The 19,512-nt window shown below is 39.4% G+C and overlaps 1 long non-coding RNA gene across 1 annotated transcript in view; it reads right to left on the bottom strand.

The window, feature by feature from the left end:
* Positions 1-4,923: 4,923 nt before the first annotated feature.
* The window catches only part of LOC112934324 (uncharacterized), an 80,984-nt gene continuing 66,395 nt past the window's right edge, over positions 4,924-19,512 (bottom strand). The window contains exons 2-3 of the long non-coding RNA XR_003237885.2: positions 13,655-13,780; positions 4,924-12,500 (exon numbers count right to left, since the gene is read on the bottom strand). This is a non-coding gene — a long non-coding RNA (uncharacterized lncRNA). The remainder of the gene's footprint in view (positions 12,501-13,654; positions 13,781-19,512) is intronic.

The following is a 19,512-nucleotide window of genomic DNA, read 5'->3' on the forward strand; positions in this document are numbered from 1 at the left end:
TAGCAGAGGCCAAGTACAGCCACTCTGACCTCCCACCCCACCCTGCACCTCTTCTCTCACCTGTGGGCAGACCTGCGGAGGTGGGTGGAAGCTCCCCGGGAGTCAAACAACCTCTTTCACCAAAGGCTGGTCTTTACTTGAATGGCAAGAAGATCTGGCCCTGAAAAAGGGTTACTGGTCCAAACTTCTCACACCATCTTCCCATGGTGGTGTGCTGCTGAGGAGAAGTTCTAGGCCCAAGTCAGGGCACCTGGATTCTACTCCTGGCTCTGCCACTAAACTCTATGTACATTTGCTTTGACAGTTCCTTTTTCGAAATCTTAATTTCTCCATCTGTGAAATGAAAAAATTGGTCTCTTCTCTACCAGCTGTACTATTATTGTAAGGATCCAATGAGAAAGTCAGTGTGTGCTGCTCTATAGTTGAGAGGAAGATAGGAAAACCCCAAAGTCAGGGTCATTAGGAGGAGAGTGCCAGGAGCTTTGATGAAAACTAAGAGCAAGAGCAGGTGCTATGTTGGGACCATTTTTATAGTACAAATCCAGGACCTATGGTGGATCTGACACTCCCCAAATTCTTCCCTTCCCTGTTGCCTGACATGGGAGCCAGAGATACCTTTTCTGCAGTGACAGAAGAGGCTTAAAGAAGTAAGCCATCTGGGGGCAGGAGCACAGTGATTCATTCCTAGTGACACATAAATAACAGACAAAGGTTAATCTCCTGAAAGCAATTCTGGATCAAGCAGAAATTCCTCAACAAGTCTAGGAGTAAGTGTGCCACCCAGCAAAGGATGAGATGGACTTCACAGAAAAACACTGACTTATCTGTGAGAGCCAGTCCTGTCAGATCGCCCAGACTGACAACCACCCCACCTGATGGGGTCAACAGAGGAGATGTGCCTTTCCTCCACCATCCCGGCATCGGTGACCCTCCTCAAGCTGGACCCTTATGGAATTCAATGAACAACCATCTTTGGTCTGGGCTACTCAAGTATCCTTGCTCCTCCATAGAAATCTCCAAACCTGTTCTTAAGCTTTGATGCTATCCCTAATGGGACCAAAAGCTATCCTCAAAATGTAATACTTGGGATTCTTCTTTGAATCCATCAAGAGTAACTGTTACTTAGAAATATCAGCTGCTCCAGGGCACCTGTGTGGATGTGATGTGATGCTTAACAGGCAGTTAAGCATCTGACTCTTGGTTTCAGCTCAGGTCTTTCCCTCTCAATATTACTACCATAACAATAATAAATAACTCCATGGCTTCGCAATCCTGTTCTACAACTATTTCTTGAGAATTTTCCTAGACCTATGTTTATAAAATGAGAGACCTATGTTTGCAAAAATCCCCCCTGGGGCTATTGCCCTCTGGCTGGGGAAGCAGGAGTGCTCCACAGAATGACCACAGAGACCACTCTGGACAGTGCATCAAGCAAAATGAGATAAGGTCGCCCAGTACATTTATGTTTACAAGGCATCTCCTTGATTGGGATTAATAGCAAATTTACAACTGCGTGTGTGATTTTTTTTTTATCTGTGTCATAAAAAGACCAGAAGGAAATATATTAAATTTAACTAATGCTTTCTTTTGAGGAGGGCAACAAGAATGTTTTTTCTTCTCTTTACTACTTTTTATTTTTAAAAGGACAAATAAAAGGCAGTTTCCCAATGGATGTTGAGGTTCCCTTAAGTATTTAATGCCACTAGTCAATATGTACTTGTCAGCAATGTGTTCCTTTACATACAATAATCCATGAAGCTAAGTTCTGTTATGATCCTATTTTGTCATTTATGAAGATTTTTTGAGACAGACAATCCAAGTCTATACAGCTGGAAACTAATGGATATAAGAAGTAAAGCCAGGCAGGCTAGCGCTAGAACTTGTCACCTCAGCCATTCTGTTCTATTATATAATTTTTCAATAAATAAGTGGTCACACTCCTCCCCGCCCAACAAAGCTTATGATTCCTAAAAAAAATCTATCAAATCTCTCCTGAAGTCTTTTCAAAGGAAAAACAAAAGGAACCCACAGAGAACATATCGTTTGGTCATTTTCACCATGAGTTGTACCAAGGACTATGGGAGTATGTCCTGAATGACACATTCTCTCACAATGTGAAATTGTGATACCAGAGAGCTATGAACTCTGAAAACTGGCAGGAGCTGCTGAAGCAGACACAGCCTCCCCAGGAATCCAGGCACTAAAGTCAAGGTTTACAGTAAGTGATGAATGCCAACCAGTGTTCTGACCTAAGCATGGGCTTTTGTGAAATTCATACTCCAGTGTCTTAAAATGCTTCATGCATGAAATGCATATTTCTCTTATTTTATAATTATTTTTTAAAACATATGGACCAAGGGCTTAAACACTTCCTCCATTTTCCATAACAGCTATAAAAAAGGGGATTGAGACAGTTTGATGTGGTGAAATTTCTCACCATACTTTCTAACCCCATTCCTTCGCAGACACAACAGGGCATTATGGAGGGTTGAGAGAGAAAAATAAGGCTCTTTCTCTTCCCATGGTTACCTTGTCTTGACATGGACCTGTCCATCATGGCAGAGACAGATGAGATTTTCAGGGTATGGATATTAATCCTTGCCCACCAGTTATTTCCACTGAGAGCCTGGCTGACTCTCTGGGGCAGCTAGTGTGGTGATTTGGAGCTAAAGTTTAAACTAATTTTTTTTCTAGTTGGAAGAGTCTTGTTTCCCAACTCTGGAAGCGCCTCTCTGTTCCTGTTGGAATGCTGCTGGGATCTGTGATGTCTGGGTCTCTTGGTGCTGAGATACCTGCCCCAGCTCTCCTCTCTCCCACCTGACTGTCAGCAATCCATTTCAAAGCCATCAGATGCAAAGGTATTTCCCGACAGAGAGCTTCATGTTGTGACAGAAGTCTGAGGGCAGAGAGAGAAAGAGAGTGAGAAAATTGGCTCGTGAGAAGTTGGATTGTCTATTTGTGAGCTACTCTCCCGCGTAGTAAGGAGACCATTTTACTGACAAGAGAAAGGTATGACCAGACCTTTGTGAGGGAGTGAAGTCAGATTCACATGTCAGAGGAGGAAGAAGGTAACAGTAACTTCTTTCACAAATAAATCTTAACACATGCAATAGAGAAAAGTGTGCGGTAGAGAGATTTCTGGCTCAGATGGGTCCACTGGCCATTAGGTTGGCTACTTTTGTTCCCCCAAATTCTCCTTCCTTTTAGAGTGCTCTCGGATTACTTCTGGGCCTCAGCATTGACCTTGGAGGAGAAACAGAACTACTGCCTGTTACCACTATTCTTAGGTCTGGGTTATGGCCCTTCCAGTGACACCTTATGAAAAGCTGAAATGAACGTTCATATGTGATAGAATTTCAAAGGAGAAACCAATGCAGAACTCAGATTGTGACCTATGAGATGGAACTTCTTCACCTCTATTCAGCTTACTCCAGTCAACTACTGGGGTCTCCTTATCCTCCTGTCTTCTGTAGTGGGTGCTGCTTTATCATTCCTCATCTGCCCACCCCACCAGTACTACCAGGAGCACTTGTCAAGATGTGTTCCCTGCTCAAGGTTTAGAGTGAAGAGAGCAAACAGAGCTCAGAGAAGAGATGCTGGAGTTGCCTTTCTTGCCTTGCCTTCCATCCTCCTCCTTCCCCAGAGGATTGACTCTATAAACGAAAATCCATTCTGAGGATACTTGCCAGGTCTTAATGGAAAACAGATCACAATATTACAAGAAATGTACAAAGAGCAAAGGCTATTTTTTAATACGGGGTTAGAGTATATTCTTCGTATTTTTCATAGGGAGCCAGAGATGTTAGAATTTCCTGTCAGCTTAGAATTTCTCTTACCCAGACTCTAGGTTTGTTTCCTCCGTTAACTACATATTTTACTCTGGCAGGTCTCTTTACCTCTCAGAATTGAAGTTTGCTCTTCAGTAAGACACGGGAGTTGGATTGGATCATCTAGAAGGTTCTCTGCAGGACCTCCTTTCTGCATGTGAAATTACAGAGGGGGCTAGCATTTATGATGTATAAAGACATAGTAGATTTGTTACTTTCCCTCCAGAAGATTATAGTAGAGGGCTAAGATCAATGTTCAGACAATTATCTTATTAAAAAAAATGTACACTAGATAATCCACGAAGGATGAGGAGAGGGTGAGAGTCTGGAAGGAAAAAATACTTAAGGAAAGAGTGATGTTAGTGCTTCTCTCTTTATGGACTTTTTTCCCCATAAGTATGCCAGTATGTTTTAATTACTCATGCCATTATCTTAATTACCTCAGTTTTATATTAAGTCTTGATACCTGGTAGTATAAGAAGTACATTACTGTTTCTGTTTTTCAAGCTTATCTTGATGATTATTGAACCCTTGTGTTCCCACACAATTCTGCTATCAGCTTGGAAACTTCAATTTTAAAAAGCAATGATCGAGTCTGGGTGGCTCAGTGGGGAGCCTGCTTCTCCCTCTGCCCCTCCTCCTGCCCATGCTTCCTCTCTCTCAAATAAACAAAATCCTTTTGAAAAAAAAAAGTGAAAAATTGTATTTGGATTGCCTTGAATTCATTGATCAATGTAGGGAGACCCAATATCTTTATTTATTTTTTTAAATAAATTTATTTTTTATTGGTGTTCAATTTGTCAACATACAGAATAACACCCAGTGCTCATCCCATCAAGTGCCCACCTCAGTGCCTGCCACCCAGTCACCCCCACCCCCCGCCCACCTCCCCTTCCACGACCCCTAGTTCATTTCCCAGAGTTAGGAGTCTTTCATGTTCTGTCTCCCTTTCTGATATTTCCCACTTATTTTTTCTCCTTTCCCCTTTATTCCCTTTCACTATTTTTTATATTCCCCAAATGAATGAGACCATATAATTTTTGTCCTTCTCCGATTTACTTATTTCACTCAGCATAATACCCTCCAGTTCCATCCACGTCGAAGCAAATGGTGGGTATTTGTTGTTTGTAATGGCTGAGGAATATTCCATTGTATACATAAACCATATCTTCTTTATCCATTCATCTTTCGATGGACACCGAGGTTCCTTCCAGTTTGGCTATTGTGGACATTGCTGCTAGAAACATCGGGGTGTAGGTGTCCCGGCATTTCATTGCATCTGTATCTTTGGGGTAAATCCCCAGCAGTGCGATTGCTGGGTCGTAGGGCAGATCTATTTTTAACCCTTTAAGGAACCTCCACACAGTTTTCCAGAGTGGCTGCACCAATATCTTTACAATATTGAATATTTCAATCTATGAAACATGATCTATCCTTCTAGTTATTTGGGCCTTCTCAATGTGTTGCAGTTATGGTAGTATTTCATCATAGAAATGTTGTGCGTCACTTGTTTGACTTATTTCTAGATATTCAGTGGGTTTTTATGCTAATGCTTATGGTATTTTTTTAAAAGTTTATTTTCTAGTTGTTGGTCGTATGTCAAATGCCATTAATTTTAAAATAGTGCTTTTTATCTAGCAACCTCAGCAAATTCACTTATCTTACGGTTTATCTCTAGATTCTTATAGTTAATGATTTATAAAATCATATTGTCCATAAATGATGATAATTTTATTTACTCATTTTCCATTAGGGTAGATTGATGGCTACCCAAAGATGTCATATCTTTTTTATTTTTTTTTCAGATTTTATTTATTTACTCATGACAGACACAGAGAGAGAGAGAGAGAGAGAGAGAGGCAGAGACACACGCAGAGGGAGAAGCAGGCTCCATGCAGGGAGCCTGATGTGGGACTCCAGCCCGGGACTCCAGGATCACGCCTTGGGCCAGATGTAAGCTCTAAACCACTGAGCCACCCAGGGATTCCCAAGATGTCAAATCTTAATCTCTGAAATTTGTAAACATTTCTTTTTTGGGAAAAAAGCTCTTTGCAGAGATAATTAAATTAAGGATCTTGTGGTAAGGGGATTGTCCTGGATTAACTGAATGGACTCTAAATGCCATCATCCTGTGTCCTTATAAGAGAGAAATGAAGGACGGTACACACATAGGGAAAGTTTCTATGGACATGGAGGAAAAGATTAGTATGACATAGTCTCAAGCCTGGAACTACCAGAAGTGAATGAAACAAGACGTGGATTCTCCCCTAGAGTTCTCCAAGAACACAGTTGTTCAATTTTGGGTTTCTAGTCTCCAGACCTGTATAAGAGAATAAATTTCTGTTTAAACCACCAAATTTCTGTTGATTTATTATATTAGTCACAGGAACCTAACACATCATATAATGGCTTTTATTTACTTTTCTTGCTTTCTTGCTCTGCATAGAACTTCTAGGACAATGTTAATAGAAGTGTGGTAGCAGGTACTTCCGTCTTGTTTCTTAGTGGTAAAAGTTTAAATATTTTAGCATTAATTATGATGTCAGTTGAAAGGTTTTTATAAGGAATCCATTAATTAAGATAATTTTTATCAATTCCTAATTTGCTGGGAATTTTTTTTGTGGACTAAGGTTAAATTTGATCAAATGATTTTCCTGTAATTGTTGAAATGATAGCATGGATTTTATTCCATTTATATGACAAATGCACTCATTAACTCTTAAATATTAAATAAGCATTGCATCCCTGGAATAAACCCAATTTGTTCATGTTGTATTATACTGCTACATTTCTTTGGATTTGATTTATTAATATTTTGTGGAGACTTTTTGTGTCTATAGTCATGAAAGAGATTGGACTGTAATATTCCTTTCTCCTAATGTTCTTGAAAATATTCTAAAGCAAGGTTATGCTGGCCTCATAATACTGGTTGAGACGAGTGTCCTCTCTATTTTCTAGAATAATTTCTGTGAGATTGGTTTTATTTCTTTCTTCATTGTTTTGAAAATGTTACAAGTGAACTTATGTGGGGATGAAGTTTTGTTACAGATTTTTAATAAAGAATTAACTTTACTCCACAAAATTGGAATTTTAATTTTTTTCTTCCTGTCAGCTTTCGTAAGCTGTATTTTTTAAAGGAATGTGTGTATTTTATCTTTGCTGTTAAATTTATTGGCATAAAGTTGTTGATATTATTTTCTTTTAGTTATCTGTAGGATCTGTAATAATGTCCTCTTTCACATTACTAATATTGATTTGTGGTTTCTTTGATTTTATCTTGTTTAGTATTAGGGATTTTCAATTTTATTAATCTCAAATAATTTGTATGTACAGATTTTCTCTACTATACACTTGTTTTCTATTTTATTAATAGCTGCTTTTTACTATTTTTTCTCTCCATTTTCTTTGGGTTAATTTTTTTCTAATTTCTTGAGATGGATATTTCAATCACTTATTGTTTCTCTTCTAATAGATATATTTATGATTAAAAATTTCCTTCTAGACCTGGCTTTAGCTGCATCCCAAAGCATATATATTTTATATTTTTATTAGCATCTAGTTCAAAATATTCTCCACTGCCTGTTATAAGTAATACTTTGACCCATGCATTATTCAGAGATTATCATTAATTTTAAGACATCTGATTATTTCTCAGGTTTTTTGTTTTTGTTTTTGAAATGGATTTCTAGCTTAAATCCCTACAGTCAGAGAAGACACTACTATTTCAATCACTGGAAATGCATTGAAAATCATCTTATTTTTATAATGTGGCCAATTTGATAAATGCTCATTTTGCACTCAGGAAGAATTTGTGTTCTGTAGATTCTGTGTGTAATGTGTATGAATCAAAAAGATTAACCATGTTAAAAGTATAATTCAAGGTAATATTTATCTCCATTTACTCCTCTTTCACTTTGTGCTATTGTATTTATGTACTTAAATTCTATGCGTTTTAGCTACATAAGACCTTCCCATTTCTTTACTCTTCCTTGGTTCCTTATTTCAATCTGAGAGATAGTCTTCAGCTTAATTTTAGTGCAGAACAATTATGAACAAGTTATCTTTATGTATGACAAAACCACATTAGTTTCATCTTACAAGTTTATATATGTTTATTGGGTACTGAATTCGAAGTTGGCTGATAATTTCTGTCCACACTTTGAAAGTACCATGCCAGTATCTCCTTACTTCCACAAATTATCTTTAGAAGTCACCTATAAACCATTTTGTTGCAACTTTATAGGTAATGAGTTCTTTTTCTCTGGTCTTTAAAAATGTTTTCCCTTGTTTTCAGTTTTCAGGAATTTACTTATTATGACGTGCTCAAGTATGATTTACTTGGTATTATTCTGCTTGGACTTTTTCTTTTTAAAAAACTATTTATTTATTTATTTATTTATTTATTGATTTATTTATCTGTCTGTTTGTTTTATTTATTTATTTATTTATTTATTTATTTATTTATTTATTTATGAGATAGAGCGTGCACAACCTGGGGGAGGGTCACAGGGAGAGGGAAAATCTCAAGCAAACTCCCTATTGAGTGGGGAGCCTGACACCAGGTTTGATCTCACAACCCCAAGATCATGACCTGATCCAAAATCAAGAGGTAGACATATAACTGACTGAGCCACCCAGGTGCTCCAGATTCCAGAGACATTATTGAATCTTTGCAAATCTTTTTAGTCATTATCTCTTCAAATATTATTTGTGCCCTTTTTTTCTTTCTTCTCTTTTTGTAATTCCAATTAAATGTACATGTGCTTTCTCACATTTTCTACTCTTTTTTCTCTCCTTGCCTTTATCTGAATATTTTCTAGCAACATACCTTTGGTATGATATGAATCCTCTTTTTCTGTCCCTAATCCCTAATTTATTGTTATTGAGTTGGTCATTTCAGTTATTGTATTTTCAGTTGTAGTATTCTCATTTGATTACAAAACTAAACCTCCATTTGCTCCCTTCAAACCTGTGTATTATTTGTTATTGTATACTTCTTCATATGTTATCAAGCTCACACTACATTGTTACTCTTTTTTTGCCTTAGAGCCAGTTTCTTTTTCTTTTAAGTTTAAGAACTTTATTGAAGGGGCACCTGGGTGACTCAGTGATTGGGCATATGCCTTTGGCTCAGGGCATTATCCCGGAGTCCTGGGACTCCCCACAGGGAGCCTGCTTCTCTCTCTGCCTATGTCTCTACCTCTCTCTGTGTGTCTCTCATGAATAAATAAATCTTTTTTTTAAAAAAAAGAACTTTTTTGAAATATAATTTATATACCAATTAACCCATTTACAACATAAAATTCAGTGGTTTTTGGTATACTTACAGATATGTGCCATCATCACCACAGTAAATTTTAGAACATTTTGATTGCCTCAAAAAGAACTTCTGTGCCCTTTGGCTATCATCCCCTAGGCCCCAATAACTCAGCCTTTACCATCTACTAATCTGCCTTTGTCTCTCTAGATTTGCCTATTTTAAATAATGAATATGCATTAAATTGTATATATGATCCTTTGTAATTGGCTTCTTTCACTTAGCACATTCTCAAAGTTCATTCATGTTTTAGTATGTTCTGGTACTTTATTGTTTCTTATGCTGAATAACATTCCATCATATGGATATACCACATATCTATTCACTTGTCAGCTGATGGACTTTTGAGCAGGTTCCAACTTCTGGCTATTAATGAATATGCTGCTGTGAACATTCTTGGGCAAGTTTTTGTGTGGACATATTTTCATATCTCTTGGATACCTACCAAGAGTGGAATTGCAAGGTCATGTGGTTAGTCTGTGTTTAACTGTTTGAGAGAAGGCTAGGTTGTTTTTTAGGGCAGCTACCCCATTGTGCACTCCCACTAGCAGTGTAGAGAATCTCTGGGGTCTCAATGTCCTCCCCAACATATGCAATTGTTTAGCTTTTCTTTGCAAGTCATTCTAGTGGTTCTGAAATAGCAATTTATTGTGGTTTGGATTAACATTTCCCTGATGACTAAGGGTGTCAAGCATCTTTTCATGTACTTTCAATTATCATCCTTTAGAACAATTAAAAATAACAGAAATTTTCCCTCCTGTTTATCATTTCCAGTGTATTTCATTTCTTTGTGTTGAAACAAATATCCAAGTAATACCCAATTTCCTCTGCTTAAAGCATTTCATTTAACATTTCTTAATGCTTAGTGCAGGTCAGTTAACAGTAAATTTTTATAGCTTTTGTTTGAAAACCTGAAAAAATCCAATTGTCTTCATTTTCAAAAAGATATTTCACTGTATATCAAATTGTGACTTCACAGCTACTTTCTCTCTTCTTTTGGTGTTTTAAAGATGTCACTATTGTCTCCTGGCTTGCATAGTTTTAGCTACATATCTGTTGTATTCTTTACTGTCCTGTTTGTGATGTTTCCTTTATCCTGTCTACCTTCAATATTTTCTCTTTGACTTTGATTTTTAGAAATTTTATTATGATCAGTCTCGGTGTATGGGCTCTCTCTCTAACTCTCTCTCTCTGTTTTGGTATGTGGTTGCATTCGTTAAATTTGGGATTCTTGGGATGCCTGGGTGGCTCAGTAGTTAAGTGCCTGCCTTCAACTGGGGGCGTGATCCTGGAGTCCCAGGATCGAGTCCCACATCAGGCTCCCTGCATAGAGCCTGATTCTCTCCCTGCCTATGTCTCTGCCTCTCTCTCTCTCTCCTTCTCTCTCTCTCTTTGTCTCTCATGAATAAAATATATATATATATATATATATGTATATATATATATATATATATATATAAAATCTTTTTTAAAAATTTGGGATTTTCTGTGTTGCTTCAATCTATTATTTGTTGTCTTTGATCCTCAGCCATTTTCTTATTTTAAGTTTATATTTTTGGCTCTGTTTTCTCTGTCTTTTCCTTCTAGGTCTTCAATAACCCATATGTTTGACCACTTGATACTGTTGTCTCACAGTTCTTAGATGCTCTGTTTGCTTTTAGTCATTGATTTCTCTCTCTTCATATATTTCAGTTTGGATAATTTCTATATTGACCTATCTTCAAGATCACTAATTCTTTCCTTATGTGTGGTCTGTCTTATTATAAGTCCATCGTGATAATTATGCATTTCATATATCTCCTGAAATTATTTTGCAATATTTCTACCTGACTCCTTTTTATAATTTTTCATTTCCATGCTGGAATCCCCCACTTTTTTAATGCATGTTGTTTTTTGTTTATGCATGTTGTTCATTTTTTTCACTAGATTTTTAATATAAATGATCATAGTTATTTTAAAGACTCTGCCTGATAGTTCCAACATATGTGTTATCTCTAAGGTTCTGAGCACAGTTCTGGCCTTATCTTTTGACTATGAGGTTGTTTCTGGTTTTGTTTGGCTTGCATCTATGTATGTCCCATAATTTTTTTATTATGTGCCAGACATCATGTATAGAGAGATAGAGACAGAGGCAAGTATTATTTTTGCCTGGAAATAGCTATGTCTTTTCTTGAATCAGGCCACTGGTGAGAGGAGCAACAGATTGAGTCCATGTAGATGGTCACTGATCTGGATTCGTGTTTTGTTGTTGTCAACCAACCACAGACTTCAAGTTTCTCCATCACTGAGCTGCTGCTAACCTGTGCTTGGAAGGAGATCTAAGGTGTGGTAAGGTTTTCCTCAATGTTCTCACTCTATTCAGCTTTCAGCAGTCTCTGTATCCCTGCACCACCTGTTGCATCTCTTTTCAGGAGGAGTAGGCTATTATTTGTTACTTACTGCGAAGCTAACAGTGAGGACAGGAGGATTTTGGGTTCTTCCAGTCCAGCCTTAGTCTTATGCATACTCTGTGCATCTGGGGCTCAAGAGTGGAGCATTTTCTGTGTGGCTGCCCACCCAGCAATAACAGTCCAACTCTTCCTTGTGTCTGTGGAGGCTCTTGGACAAGAGATCATTTCTTGCCTCTCCTCCAGTGATAGCAGGCTTCTACCTCGTAACCACGGAGGATCCTGGAACTAAAAATGGTTTCTTCCTCTCCCCAGGAAAAGAAAGATTTTCCTATTATTCGCGCCCCCCCCCCCCAAAAAAAGCTATGGATTTTGTCTAAGCCCCGGGCAGAAAGATTTCCTATCCTTCCTTCAGAGGCTTAAGTCTTTGTTTCATATGAGACAAGGGTTCAGGGAAACACATGGAGTTTCATGCCTGGCTCCTCATTCCATGCCTGTCAATAGCCTCGAGCATCCCTGTACCTTGGAGGGAGATCCTCTGGTGTCTTGCCCTTCCCCCAGTCATTCTCGGAAGCCCCCAGTGCAAGTCCATAAAACATTGCTTGTGAACAAGTACAGGTTCCTCTTGTGTCTGGGGCTTTTTGTCATTCTAAATTTTCACACCAGCCTACATCTGGCCTTTCAGAATGCATTCCATTAACAGAGGACATTTCTTTCTCTCATGCTCTGTCAAACACAGTTTGTGTGTCTTGTCTCCATTTGAAGAGGTTTATCACTTTTTTGGAATTCAGTTCATTGGTTGTCTTGTGACATCAGTCTGTGATTGGCTCATAGAAAGTTGGATTTTGTAGATTATTCAGCTTTTTCTTGTGCCAGGTTGGGAGCTACGTTTTTCTGTGGTTTTCTACTCTGTGCCAGGCTCTCCTCTGGAAAAGACTGGCAGGGCCATCTTTTGGAGGAATTTATATTCTAGTAGAAGAGACAGACAATAAGCACATACATAGGTAAATAAGCAAATAGGAGGTATACGATCATATATAGATAAACTCCAAACAATGGAAAGAGCTATAAGAAAAAAAAAGGCGGTACACAATCACTGGGAGAGACATTGGCATGCTACTTTCAGTTATTATTGAGGAAAGAGAATTAACCAGCTATGCAAAGGTGTGGGAGAACATTCCAGGCCCCATATACTAGGAAGTGAAAAGTGGCTCAGTAGAGTGAAGCATGGAATTGATATTGCCAAAGAATCAGGAGAGAGCTGATCTAGGTAGAATCTCAACAGTGATGGGGAGAGTGGCAAGAGATGGGATAGGAAAAACTGGTGGGGACTTGATGTAGGACTTCCCAAACTATGGTAAGGAGTATGGATTTTATTTTAAGTCTGCTGGGATTCACTGGAGTGATTTCAGTCAATTACATCATGAAGTTCAGATATTTGGTTCTGTAGAGTAATCCTAATCACTAGAGATCATGTGAAGTTGGTATCTTTCTCTGAGGAGTACCCTTGGTGCATCTTGAGCATTAATCCATACTCTACTCAAAATTTTTGAGGTTGAAAGGATAGTCTCAGTTCATTAGTAGGGTTTCTTACTCTGGCTTCTTTATACCACCCATGCAATTTTATGCATTTGGTTGAAAAGGAAAAAAAATATCAAAATCCATTCTGCGACCTTGAATGCAGAATTCTTAGAACTCTAGATGATTTTCCTATCCCAAGAAGAGATGCCTTTAGGGGAATTACAATTCTTTATGGATTAACTTCTCAGTGTAGTTTCCATAAGGTTAGTGCTCAAAGGTCAATGATATGTATCAAATTTTAAAGAGGTAATGCATTCTTATCCAACCCCAATTTTGCCTTTTCCAGGAGCTTGTTCCACTTTTTCTGTCCTTCGAGTGAGGAAAATAGGCATCAGTATTTATAGATTTGATTTTCCAAAATCAAATTCTAACCATCTCACCTTTTAAATGGAACTAACAACCTTAGAAGCCACTTATTAACTATGCTACCAAACACTTAGAAAGAATGAGAGAAGGCTTGATATTGGACTGCCACAAGAACCAGTATTGTCATCAAAGGCCAGAGAACTCATAGCTGAGGTTTCCTAAAGAGAACATCTTACCTGCTCATTTGTCCTTTTCTTATTTATTCTTTCAGCAAGCATTTACTGAGCACATATTACTTGATGTTCGTGAGGCCCACACACAAAAATAGCAATGTGATTTCTGCACTGAAGGACTTCACACATCTAGAACAGGAAATAAAACAGGCCAAAATGGTTATACTTATAACCTAGGCAAAACTCCATGCTTCAAAGAGATACAGGGAATGAGAGGAGCTCAGTTTTTGACCTCTTAGTAAAGTCAGAGGACTCAATTCTTTTGCTGTGAACAGCATTGGAATAATCAGGGCTACTCCATACAGCTGGAGTCTTCTCAATGGGATAGTAGTCTCCTTTTTTAAAGGCATCATTTGTAAAGATAAGAAAGTTGGTAGGGAAATGGAGTTTTTGGTGATAGTGGGAGTGTGTGCTTGGGTAGTTGAGGCAGTGAAAACATGGTAGCCACTTAACCTGGGCCTCAGGACTGGTGCTCTGAAGATAGCAAAAGATGGGAAAAGGTAGTTCTGGAAGTCTGTTCACATTGGGGTGGTAATTAAAGTCATGAGGCCAGATGAGCCCTCAGTTGGAGAGACTATAAAATGAGGCCACTGAGGGCTAGCCCTGGAGCTTTGGGGAATACTGATTCTTACAGAAAGTCTGTAGCCATGGCAAAGCTCTGCCTGTGTGGAAATCATAACCGGAGCCTTGAAGTCATTAACACGAGTCTAACTAACTGTGCTTTTGCCTGGTACAGACAAAACACCACACAAAGCAATTAGGCACCACTGGTTACAGGCTGAATGTTTATGTGAAGGCTAGACATGAATTCCAAGTTATTTAACTTGACCTTTGTGAATAAAAGCGCTCATGTCGGAGGTTTGCTATTCATTTTTATTTAGCGTAAAGCAGAACCCCATTGTAAGGACCTCTACCTCCTTTTCTTGTTTTCCACTCCCAGGTAACTTTATCCTCCTGGTCCTCCGGGGAATAACCCAGGTAAATTGACAAAGCACATAAACCTAAACTGCCTGAGTCAAGTTTTGGTTTCTGTTCTTTCTTCAATTATAAGTAGCTATCTCAGGGGGGCCTGGGGCTCAGAAGACAGATAGAATTTATCAACTGCTGCCAGAATGTAATTTAAAATGAGTCCAAGAGGAAAAGAGCCTTCCCGAATATTCCCACCATGGGACAAGGAGTGGGAGGGTGCTTGCTAGAGCCAGGTGTGAGTGGGGAGGCCCTTGCAAGGATGTTCCTGATGACAGCCTTTTGGGGACTTCATAAAAGTCGCTAACATGACTGGTTATATCTTGTGCCCTTCTTCCTTGAAGAGTGAGCTCTTTCTCCAAAAGTGACTCTATCTGATGTATATTTAGCTTAAATCAAGCAGGATTTTTGCAGTTTACAATTAGATCTAGCAGGAAGGCATGGTTGTAATGCAACTCTTTGCAAAACAGACTTAGTAAACAACATCTATAAAGGCTTCCCAGACGCTCTGAGACCCATCCAGGGCTTACATCCAGGCTTTGCACCTTTTCCAACACTCTGAAACTCGACTCTGAGCAATTTGAAGCATTTGACACAGTGCATGCAAATTGCTGGAAGGAGAGTGGCTAAAAAGGCATTTATTATTTGTCTAAGCCATTGATGAGCCAGAAAGAGAAGACAGAAATGAGCAAGCCAGGAAGCAGGTAAGGACAGCTGAGGAGAGAACAGAAGGAGAGCAAGAGGGAAGGAGCAATGCTCAGGTGGGTGGACAGTCATTGGGAGGGGATCTCAGAGGGTGTTAAACCCTGAACATTTGTGATCTCCACAGTAGTGGTGAATCTGGATAATCCTTAGCGAGCAGCCCAGTGATGCTGTGGACCAAGCAAGAGACCCCTCCCCTTAGTTCACTGAGGAATTTATTAAGCCAGAGCTGCTCAGAAGGGAGGAGTCGACAATGAGATTTGCCCACCTCATTCTGTCTTACCCTGGAGGCAACCCAAATGGGGAGGAGGAAATGGGGAAGGACATCTTAATGGCTTGCTGGAAAAGAAAAGGAGGTCATAATATTCAACAAACAAAATAAAACCTACACTCTCAACTTTGCTTTAAGGTTGAGGGTTGCCCACACCAGCCAGACTGGAGCTCGGAGTTCCCCTTACAGGAGAAATTCACCTCAGTCACCCACTAAATGTTCATTGCTAGAAACTAATAGATGATATCTGATAAAGACATGATTAAAGGTATTATGTAAAGATATTCATTGAAAGGTGATGCATAAGACCAAAAAAAAAAAAAAAATGTGAACCTTCTCAAATAGCAAGAGGAACATCAGAAAAAGAGTGAGAAAACAAATAAATAGACCACCTGGTATAAAACATGCACACACACACCGCAAGAGCCAAAAAGCATTTTTTTGAAAGTGTATTTTATAATACTAAAGGCTATATTCACAATAAACACATAGTAATATCCATGTATCCAATAAAATAGCAACAACTTGCAGAAAACAGAAACTGCAGGTGAAGCAAGGAGAGACAGACAGAAATGCACAGTTAATAAACAACAGTAATACATTTTTCACAGCCCATCACAAATAGACAAATATCTGGGAAGGATCAAAGCTCTAAGTAACACAGTAATGTGCTCTTAGGGATATATGTCAAATTCCGAATTCCAATAACAGAGAATAAACCTTCTTTTTAAGTGCACATGAGGGATGCTTTAATTTTGTAAAGAATGGTGAGGGATGTCTGCTGACTCAGGCACTTGAGAAGTGCACGGGGTAACTTGTTCAGGCACACGTAAGTCCAGGTGCCCAAACAGCAACTGGAGTCTCTCTCTTTCTCACCTGGTCCGGCTTTGTTCTTTTTTGGTTTGATCCTCAGGCAAGCTTTTTTCCAAGAGGCAGCAAAGAGGAGCATCCGAAGCTCTTCTTGCGTTGTGTGTATCGTTAAAGATTGTGACTCTGCCTTCTACCATCCACATCAGTCTCTAAGAAGTCTGATGGGCCATTTACTCGTGTCTCCACCATCGCCCAGTCACTAAGATGAGCTACTCCTGTTGTTCAACCTGCGTCTTACATCAATCTCAAAAACAAGGTCACAAATCCATGTAACTGAAAGCCTCTCTAGCATCATGTAGACTAGGAGAGGTGGCTCCTAAGAGAAAATCAGGGGCTTTTGTACTATAAGAGAGATAAATAGGGGCAAACACAAATAAGAAATCTTCTGCCTCACTAATAACATGATAGATGAATACTGTATTAATAAAGCAGAAGGCAGGGGTAGAACTCATAAAGAAGTGATGGACTTGAACACGGAAGATAGTGAGTGGGCTTGAAAGCTTGAGTGGAGGATATTAGAAGTGGAAAGAACAGCAAGAGCCAATTCTCCTGCCTGGAAAGAGAGAAGTGGTGGTTCAGTATAGCAGGGGGGCAGGGCAGGGGGAGGGGGAAGGAGAAGTTGAGGAAATGCTGAAGCACGAGAATGGAGATGTGCATAGGTTTGGACCACAAAGGTCTCACGTGTCACTGAGCTAGTCACCTCCACCCCTCCTTGGCTCTGCTGGGAACCAGAGTGGGATCCTTCACTGACTGGCTTTGTGGGAAGTTTCAACAGTGGGAGGCACAAGTAGAAAACGGTAGGTGGGGGGTAGTGGAAGCAGGACAGAGGCCAGGCTGTTTCTCTCTCCCTCTGCACTGAGTGGCCTCTCCAGCATCAGCTCTGTGGTCCCCATGGCTGAACTCCCCCTCCTGCCCCTCACAGTGGCCTCAGTTTCTGCTTCTAGCTCCCATCTCCTCTTTTCTTTCTGTGCTCTTCCACTAGCTATAGAACCAATTCCTTCTCGAAGTTCCAACTATTTAGAAGCCTAGAATAGTTTCTTTTTTGCTCAGTGGACTATAACTAATATAGCAATACTGTTGAATTTGGACTCTCTCCTGTGTGCAACAGGAAGGGTCTTATTCTGGAGAGTGATATGTCGGATTTGTGCCTTAGAAAAACCCCTCAGGCTATGGTTGGGGAGAAATTGGAATAAGGATGATGAGTCAGAAGGCAAATGTTATGTAAGAGAGAGATGATGAGTGCCTGAGCTAAAGCAGCGATTGAGAGGGTTTATTGGCTTAATAATATATTTAGGAGGTGGCACTGTCAGGCTCTAATGACTACTTGGATGAGAGTGTTTGTACATAAGCATCAGCCATTTTAGTATGAGCCTGTGAGGAGTGTAAGGGAATGGCATGTTTTCCCCTCTGTTCCCCATCTTTTAAACATCAAAGTCTAGTATCCAATGATTTGTGTCTGGTTTACTGGTAGTGCAGCCTGAGAGCGCAATTATTAGGAAGGTCCCAGAGATGGCCAAAGGAGGAGTTCTCTCTCAATGAACATATTCTTGGGGTCACATGTACAGGGGGAAGAGCCTAAGTGGAGAAACTGGTGGATCTCTGGCCTTTCTAGCTTTAGAATGAATCAGAGAAGACACTCAGATTTCTCTTCCAAACCTAAAGAGCTCAACTATCTCTGTCCCGATTATCTCTTGCTATGTAACAAGCTCACCTAAACCTCAGAGGTTTAAATCTCATGATTTTGTGGCCTAGGAATTCAAGCTGAGCTCACCTGGGTGATCCTTTTCTACAAAAGAGGACCCTTGGTGGTATTCAGCTGATACAGAGGCTGGGCCTGGCGGATCCAAGATGACTTATGTGCTGGTACCTTGTAGGGATGGCTGGACAGCTGGGCTTAGCTGTTGATCAGTACACCTACACACAGCCTCCTCATCATAGTAGTGTCAGGATAGTTAGACACCTTAATAGTGGCTTAGCACTCCAAATGTGACACAGTAGAAGTTACAGAAACATTTATGACTAGACACAAAGCACACTTCTGTGTTAATCCATCATTGGAACCCTTCACAGCCACACCCAGAGTCAAAGGGAGTGGCCACAGAACCCCCCACCCCAAACTCTTGAAGGACGGATCGTCAAAGAATTCAAGGCCATATTTTAAAACTACTACCTTCCCTTTAGACACACGCCTTTTATCTAAATTCAGTTCTAGAGATAGCTAGAGAACACCTTGCTCAACCCACACTCAGGCGATAATGTGAGTTTGGCAAAATATAGTTACACAAAGTTAAACAATTTTCTCAACTCCCCAGGATTCTCAGAGCCTTGAAAAGCCTAATATGTATGGGGAATCTCCAAGAGTAAGATAGGGTATGTGTCATCTCCCAAAGTATTTTGACATTGGAATGTCCTAAGACTAGTCTTCTGCATAAGACATCTTGAAAATGCTGACTTAGGCAATGGTTGAAACAAAGAGAAAAGGAACAGACATCATCTCTTTTTTTCTAGAAGTTTGAGAAGCAAGAATAAAATTTTTAAGAATAAAGTAGACATGGTCTTCTATGATGACTTAAGAAACTGGAAGTCACCTAAAGCTGAGTAGGCAACGCGAGTATTATCATACGCTTCAGAAGCAAGCTCATAGACGCCCCAGTTCATACAGAAGGAAAAATAAGTACCTGCTTAAAGAAATATTAGTCATAAACTACCCAGAGTATTTTACAGGCTTTTTATTCTTTCTGAATATCTTAATTAAAATTTAAAATGACTGATAATGTTAGCTTCTTTGAGAACTACAGGAGCATCCATAGAGGCCCATGGAAAGCACAGTGTCCTGCAATCCTTTCTGAAAGTAAAACAATACCATAAAGAAGTAAGATATTAATTATTTATTATAAGGCTATGAAAGAAGCCAAGGAAGGTATAGGGCCTCATATAGGGCCTCTTTTGCTTTGGGTATTTGGGTTGGCAGGTTACAGGACAGAAGGGAAATAACTTTGAAATTACAGGAAATCAGAGACAGGAAATTTTCGTTTTGGTCAAGAAGCCATAA

This window comes from Vulpes vulpes, chromosome 5, assembly GCF_048418805.1.
Source record: "Vulpes vulpes isolate BD-2025 chromosome 5, VulVul3, whole genome shotgun sequence".
Taxonomy (NCBI): domain Eukaryota; kingdom Metazoa; phylum Chordata; class Mammalia; order Carnivora; family Canidae; genus Vulpes; species Vulpes vulpes.